Source organism: Pediculus humanus, genomic scaffold (assembly GCF_000006295.1).
Source record: "Pediculus humanus corporis 1103172107629 genomic scaffold, whole genome shotgun sequence".
In the NCBI taxonomy this organism is placed as follows: Eukaryota; Metazoa; Arthropoda; class Insecta; order Psocodea; family Pediculidae; genus Pediculus; species Pediculus humanus.
Genome location: NW_002987242.1, coordinates 166,871 through 175,209, shown reverse-complemented (window position 1 = coordinate 175,209; position 8,339 = coordinate 166,871).

Here is an 8,339-nt window from a genome sequence, read left to right as displayed (position 1 = left end):
GAATTTTTCTTCATTTTGTAAAGAAAAATAAATAAATAAAAATTATTATATCGTTATCATTATTATTAATAATAATAATTCAGGTACGAATTAAGGTACGCGATTCAGTGATAAAATTCATTGTTGATAAAATATTTAATGTCAAGGTTGTTAATATTTATCCCATTGTAACGACTTTTTTTTTTTTTTTTTTAATAAAAACCTGAACCTGTACCTTAACCCTGAATGTTTTTTTTTTAATTTTTTCGGCGGTGGTTTACGTTATGTTGGTGTTGTTGCGTCGTCAGTGGCGGATTAAGAAGGAAAGAGAGAGAGAGAGAGAAAGAGAAAAAAACATGCAAATTCGGGAGGAGGTTTTTTCTCCCTTGGTACAATCGGGATAAATTTTTTTGGGGGGTTTTAAAGGAGGAAAACAGGTACGAAGGGATTGTTGTCGGTTGTACGGGAGTAGGGGGAGTGGGGAGGGAGACCGGCGGAATTTAAAAAATTTTTAATCTCAATAAGATTTTCATTAATCAGGTGCGGGATTTTTTTTTCTTTTTTTTTTTTGATTTTACCTCGGAGGCATTTTTTTGAAACCAATTAAAAAAAATTTTTTTCTTTTTTTTGATTTATGTTTTTTTTTTTTTGTTTCGTGTTCGTTATGTTTTAGTTATGTTTTTGTTTTTTGTTTTTTTTGTTTTTCTTTATCCCCTCTTTTCCACGACGTCACACAAAAATGTCTTCCATTTTTTTTTTGATGAAAACCAAATAAAATTTTCTATTCTTTACACTGTTGTTAATTTTCTCCCTTCTCTCTCTCTATCTCTCCTACCACGTTAAAAACTTTTTGTATTCGTATTCATTGACTTAACGCCCTTGTCCTCTACCTTCCCAACGGGTAAATAATAATTTCAACTTCCAACAGAGAGAGAGAGAGAGAGAGAGAGAAACGAGACAAACAGAATAAATTTTAATATATATATTATTTTACTTGCAAATTTTTTTTTTTTGTTAACAAATGAAGAGAAATAATAAAAATCGAAATGAAAATGCAAATTTTAATCGAAAATTGAAGTTTTCTTCTTTTTTTTTTTTTTTCTATTGACACGTTTGATAAAATAAAAATAAAATAAAATAAATTTTTTTTTTTATTTTTTAAATTCATTATTTATTTATTTATTTGTTTTCGTCATTCGTCGTAAATTTTTTTTTTTTATCATTATCATCATCATTTTTATTATTTTTATTATTATTTAAATGGTTGTAAAGTGAGGGACGATGAAGCGGTGGGGCGAGAGTGGGGGGTAAAGAGAATAAACGGGTAAACAACCAGGAAAAAAATTTCGTTTTTCATTTATAGAATGAGGTAAAATCGTCGTGGTATAAGATTTTTTCCTAGTGGAAATAAAAATTTTTTAAAAATTAAACGAGAGAAGGAGAAGAAGGGGGGGTCAAAGGGAAGGTTATCGTAAAGGGGAGGGGTTGAAAAATGAAAAACGAAAAGAAAAAAAAAATTTAATAAATTCGCGTGACTTTTTTTTTTTTTTCTTGTTAACGACTCAATTTATCGTTACCCGATCGTTTGTCAGCCATCTTTTTTTTTCTTTCTCTTCCTCCCCGCTCTCTTCCCCTCCTCTCTTTCTATCGAGTAGGTATGGAAAAAAAAGAAGAGAAAATTAAGGAAAACTCGTTTTTTTTTAAACGAAAATAAAATTATTTAAAATATGGCGCGGGAGACAACGAATTGTTTTTTTTTTTTTAAGTTCAGGTTCAGGTTCAGACATTTTTTTTTTATTTTATTAGGTAGAGTAATAATAATAATTATTACGAAAAAGAAAAGAAAAAAAATTGAATAATGTAAAAATTGATTTTTTAATAAAAAAAGGAAAAAAATGTTTTTTATGCTTAAAGTAAAAGGAAAAAAAAAAGAAAAAAAGGTTTAGACAATTAAAATTAGATAGACAGATAAAAAGAGAGAAAGAGAAAGAGAAAGAGAGAGAGAGAGAAAGAGAGAAAAAGATAAAATAGGAAAATACCTTTGAATCGCGTGATTTTCAATTTCCTTTGACTTTATTTTTTAATGAAACAATAAAAACAAAATGAATTTTTTTTTTTTTTTTTACCATGTTAAGAAAATTGACAATGGAATAATAAAAAAGGTAAAAAAAAAAAAAAAAAAAGGTCGGCTCGTAATGAACCTATAAAATTTCTAACATTTTGCCTCGAACCTTTTTAATTTCAATAACTTATTTTTTTTTTGCTCCCACTTTTTTTTTCTACGCCTCTTTCCTTTTTTTTACTCTCTCTCCTTCTCCCCCATCTCCTTCATCTCCCCAACCCCTCTCACTTTCTCTTTCCTCCTTCTTTCTTAAATCTCCCCATTTTATATTAAGATTACTTTAAAGGAATAAATTTTTTTTTTTTTACTCCCCCGTTTCAGGCGCGCTAAATTTATTCTTAAAAAATTTAGATTATTTTTTTCACTTTTTTTAATAATAATAATAATAATGATAATGATAAAAAAAGTAAAAGGTAAAAATGGTTTTCTTGATTCTCCAAGTACGACTTCCGGTAGTTCTATGTTGGCAATAAGTGAAGACACGATAAAATTTTAAAATATTTTTACAGGAATGTCCGTTAAGGATGTGGGAGGGAAGGAGTAGGGGAAAAAACGGGTACGATCACGTTCCAGGTCCAGATCAAGGAATACAAATGGCGTAAACAGGAAATGAAAAATGGAATATTAAATAATAACAATCATCTGACGACGCGATTTCCGTTGCGTGAAATGGCCGCAAACGATTTTCGACATCATCAAAAACCTGGAATAAATCCTGGAAAACTTAAGGAACAAATAAACGGAATTTGTAGCTTTCGAAAATAATAATAATAATTTATTGATGTTAAAAATTTCGAGTTTAAAAAGAAAAAAAAAAAATAATAAATCGGGGAGCCATAGAAAAAAGGCAGAAAATTTCATCGTAAAAATTGATTCGTTTCTCTTTCTCCCTCCGTCCTTTTTCCCTTCCTCCCTTCCTCTCTCTCTCTCCTTCCCCTCCCCTTCTCTCTTACTTTTTCATCATCATCATCCGACATTTTGTTTTTTTTTTCTTTCTTTCTTTCACCGTCTCATTAAAAAAAAAAAAAAAACTTATTATTTTTTCAAAATGGCGCCAAAATAACAATAAAAAAATAAAACGAAAAAATTCGAACGAACTTATTTGTTGTTCACCATCACCATCACCATCACCGCCATCACCATCATTGTCACCACCGTGATCGCCATCGTCATTATTATTATTATAAAAAAAAGAAAAAAGAAATTTTTTTAAAACAAAATGTCACACTTTGGGTGGTAAAAGAAAGAAAGAAAAAAAAAAACAAACAGGAAAACGAAAGTTGTGTGTGTGTGTGTGTGTGTGCGTCCACCTGATGATGATAATAATGATTATTATTATTATTATGATTCAACGTCATCGTCGTCGTCGTCACTTTTTTTTTCTTTCTTTCTCCTTTTTATATCGATTGTAAAAAAAAAAAAAAAAAAATTTTATTATCGTTTCGTTACCGTTAATGTAACGAATAAAAAAAAAAAAACGATAATAATAATAATAGTAATATTGTTGTGGGAACATCGGAAGCCATCATCATCATCATCGATTAGGAATGCGGCGAAACACCCTCGAAAATAACTTTTTTTTTTGTAGAAATTGTGGAAAGAAAATGAATTCAAGTAATGACGAAGTGTGTGTGTGTGTGTGTGTGTGCGTGTGAGTTCCGCCATTTTGAATTCATTCGATGAAGCTTTCGGAAAATGAACCTTAGCGCGACGACGACGTCGGCGGTGATCATGATGATAATAATAACTTGTAATGTAATAGATAAATAATTACAATAATTATAAATGTAATTACCCGTTTCCAAAAAAAAAAAGTGGTAGTAAACGTTGTAATAATAATAATAATAATAATAATAATAATAATAATGGTTTTAAATGTTTTAATAAATTTTTTAAATATTGGTTTCTGGTTTTTATTGATGTTTGTTTTTTTTTTTTTTTTTTTGTTACGCGTCGTGGTTTTAGTTTGTTGTCATTTTAATATTTATTATTATTATTATTAGATACGGTACTGAATGAAAAATTAATAAATAAATAAATAAAAAATAATTGTCATTGGATTGTCATGAAAATTCAATTCGAAACGGTCTCAAAGGTTTTTTATATTCCTTTTAATTCGTTTGCGTGTGCGCGAGTTTAAATTATGAACGTTGAATAAAGTTCAAATTTTAATTTTAATTGAATTTTGATTTTTTTTTTTGTTATTGCCACGAACTTTTGATCTCTCTCTCTCTCTCTCTCTCTCTCTCTCTCTGTCATTTTAAAACAAATAAAATTTATTTGTCGGATTTGAATTTATAATTTTATAAGGAAGAACTCGAAGAAGAAAATGAAGATGGAAAAAAAAAGAGAATTTCGAGCTTATAATAATTTTATTGTTTTGAAACGTGGCAGAAGCAAATGAGAGAGAGAGAGAGAGAGAGAGAGAGAGTTGAAAAAAATAAATAATTTATTTGCTCGTAGCGTATTTTATCACTGGGTGGTAAAAAAAAAAAAATGATTAAATTGTAGAAATAAATGAGGATGATTAAATTATGTAACCTTATGAAACGTGGCAGAAGCTTAACTAATTGCAAAAATATTTTTTTAACGTTTGTTTGCCCCGACAGACGTGATCTTCTAAAAAAAAAACCCCCAAAAAAAGGAGTGGAGAAAGAAATATAAAATTAAAATAATTATTTATACAATAATCTTTCGAACAAATTAAAAAAAAATGTGAGCCGAATAACGTCGTGTAATCAGAAAAATGAAAAAAAAAAAAAACAATTCTCCTTACCCGTCCCCCCCGTCCGTCCGTTTCGCTTTTTATTCGTTATTAAAGAAAATCTAAAAAAATTTCAATAAAAAAATAATAATAAAAACGGTACAAAATGATTGAAAATTACAAAAAGACGTGGAATCAGAAAAAAAAAGTGTTAATTATTTGAATTCGATTGATTCAAACCTGAAGTTTTTTTTTTAGGCTTTTAATTTTTACGGGTGTTAATGAACGAAAACAACCATAATTTCATTTATTATTATTATTATTTTTGCCCAAAAAGAAATTTTCATTCATTCATTCATTCATTCTTTTGATTATATTTATTACTAAATAATTATCTAGGTACACGTAATTTGCAGGTAATTTTTTTCGTACGAAATTATTTTAGTTACACGTTTTTCCCCCCGAGAAAAATATTCGTTTGCTGTTGTTTTATTATTTGCGTTTGTTTGTCTTTTAGCAACATTCTCGTTTACCTATTGAACTTTGTCGTTTGTTTCACGTTGTTTGTACGGGATGACCTTTTCCCTCATCATCGTGTTGCTTGCTCACAAGACAAACAAACAACAAATTTTATACAAACAATAAATTTTCACGATGAGATGCGTGCAAAAAAAAAAAAAGGTTAAAAAGAAAATTTTTTTTCTTATAAAAAAGGTCACGTGATTGTCACGTCGTCTGCATCGTTAAATATTATCAAAATATAAGGTATATGATTGACGTATTGATCACATACACGATCGCAAACCATCCTATCGATTGTTCGAACGGATAAGGAAATAATAATAATAATAACATATAAAATTATTTAACTTTTTTTATTATTATTTTATTTTAAAGTTGATAATAAGAGAATCTGCATCCACGTCAACAAAAAAAAAAAAAAAAGCATTTTTATATTCTTGCCGGCGGCTGTTAAAAAACAAACCCATAACAAAGATGAATTGGTGTTTGTTGGTTGCTCTGGACGAAAGAAAGAACTATTTTTAATTAAGCTCGAGAGTTAAAAAAAAAAAAAAAACCATCCAAACGATGATTGGTTGTTTTAAATTTTTTAATGAGATTTTTTTTTTTGTTTCGTCCGACGACGACGTCTTTGTCGACGTCATCGTCGTCGTCGTCGTCGTCGACGACGTCGACATCCCATCACGCCAAATAAAATTTTTAACGGCCTCCTCCCCAAAAATAAAATTACAACGAAACCACGTTTTCATTATATTTTGGTTGTTGTTGTTTCGTGCGTGCGGAATGTTGTTCAACAATCAACAAAAACAATCGACAACAAAATTTTTATCGATAAGAAATAAAAAAAAAAAAAAAAAAACAAAACCGCGGATGATTTTTTTTTCCTTATTGAGTCCCATTAATTTTTACGCGAACCTGAATTTTTTTACACTTTTTGTAGGAGTTGCGGCATCTTTGTGGTTGTTGTTGTTGTTCTTCTTCTTCTACCTATTTTATTATCATTATTATATTTTTTTACACGCGATCGACCACTTAATTTAATTAAATGTGTTTTTTTTTAACTCCTCTTCTTCTTTTTACACGTTTTATTTACCAAAAAAAAATAATAATAAAATATAAAACCGAAATTTAATTTTTGGTACTTATTATTATTATTATTATTATTTTTCTTTTTTAGGCGCGTCTTCTTTTTTATTATTTACGAAAAAGTCGTTAAAAAAAAAACACGAGTCGAAATTTCAATTCGTAAAAATTATATTTTGTAATTTGGTGTGAAAACGTGAGTTTTGTTTTGTTTTTTTTTTTTCCTCGCGTCTACCTGGACCGGAAATTTGTTTGTTATCGTACAAATAGATTTTTTTTCATATTTATTATGGAAGAAATTATTTATCCAGTAAGATGATGAACTGGAGAAAACAAAAAAAAAGCTCGTAGGAATGCGCAATTATTTAAAAAAAAAGTTTTCGTTTTTTTTCGATGGTATCAAATTAAGAAAATATAGAAAAATAATAATAATAATAATTCTTCTTCCACGTAATTGCCCTGTTTTAAAAAAAGATAATTAGATTTAAACGTATAGAAAATATTTAAATAAAAAAAAAAGGAAAAAAGGAAAACCTTTTGCTAAAAAGTATTTCAGGTACTTTTATGATTTTTAAGTCAATAACCTCCCCCCCTTTTTTTTTTTAAAAAAATCTTATTTACAAATTTTTTAAAAAAATACGAAATGGAGTCGATTTATTAGAAAGTAAGGGGAAAAAAATTCTCCAGAACTCGATATCAAATATTATTCTGGATAATTAAAAATTTCTAATATTATTATCTTTCGGTCTGTTTTAAATTCGTAACAATAATGATAAAATTTATTATTTTCCCAAAGAGTTTTGACTTGAATACGTAATTTTATATATATAATATTTATCATAGGAAGTTTATAAACGTGGTACTAGAATAAATTTTAAATTTATCCCATCTCTCGTATTTTTTTTTATAATTAATGGATGATTGAAAAAAATAAAAAATTAAACGAAAATTTTTTTTATTTTTTTTTTGGGAAAAAAAAAACGTGGGAGTAGAATTTTTTTATTATGAAATATTTTGACACGATTATTATTTAAAAGTTTAAAAATTTTATTAAATAAAGAAAGGAAAGCAAAGAGAGAGAGAGAGAGAGAGAAGGGGGAGAGAGAGGAAGAAAGAAAATTTAAAATATGTTTCAAGTGGTTTAAACAATTTAAAAGGTTACAAAAAATTTTTTACTTCTTTTTAACTTTTGTTTAATCGCGTGTAAGATTTTTTTTTTTGCGCTCTCTCTCATTTAAGAAAGGGTTCTTTATGACTAATGCCACGTTTTAAATAAAATTAACTTACAAAAAAAAGTAAATTTAATTCAAGTATATAAATTTGAAAATTTAAGTCGTTCGCTTTTCACGTCGGTCGAAAAAAAAAAACAAAAAAAAAAAAATTTCTGTTATCTTCCCTTTACCCCCTCCCCCCTTCATTCCCTACTCCCTTCCTTTTCCTTTCCCCTTCCCCGAGAATAAGAAAAAAATTTCCAACCGTTTCCCAAAGAAAACAAAAAAAAAAAAGGGAAAATATATCGTCAAACAATTTACAAAAAAAAACTTTTAAAAATTTAAATACCCGCGACCTTGAGAAACGGTTGGCAGGAGGGAGAGAAGGAGGAGGAGGGGGAGAAAAAAGTTTGTTTGTAAACAAAACCACGTGTCCTTGACCTCAGTATTATTTTTAATTAAATTTTTTCGTTTTTAGTTTTTTTATAAAAATGATTTCAATTCCGTACGAACGACGAAACAAATTTTTTTTTTGTTTTTGTTTTTTTTCCAAAAAACGGTAAATAATAATAATAATAATAATAATGATGATGATGATGATGATGATGGTAATAATAATAAAGTTTTTAATTAAAACATTAAATTCGTGAGAGTGAGAGTAAGAAAAACGTGGTGATACAATAATAATATCAATAATTATTATCATCGACGTGTAACT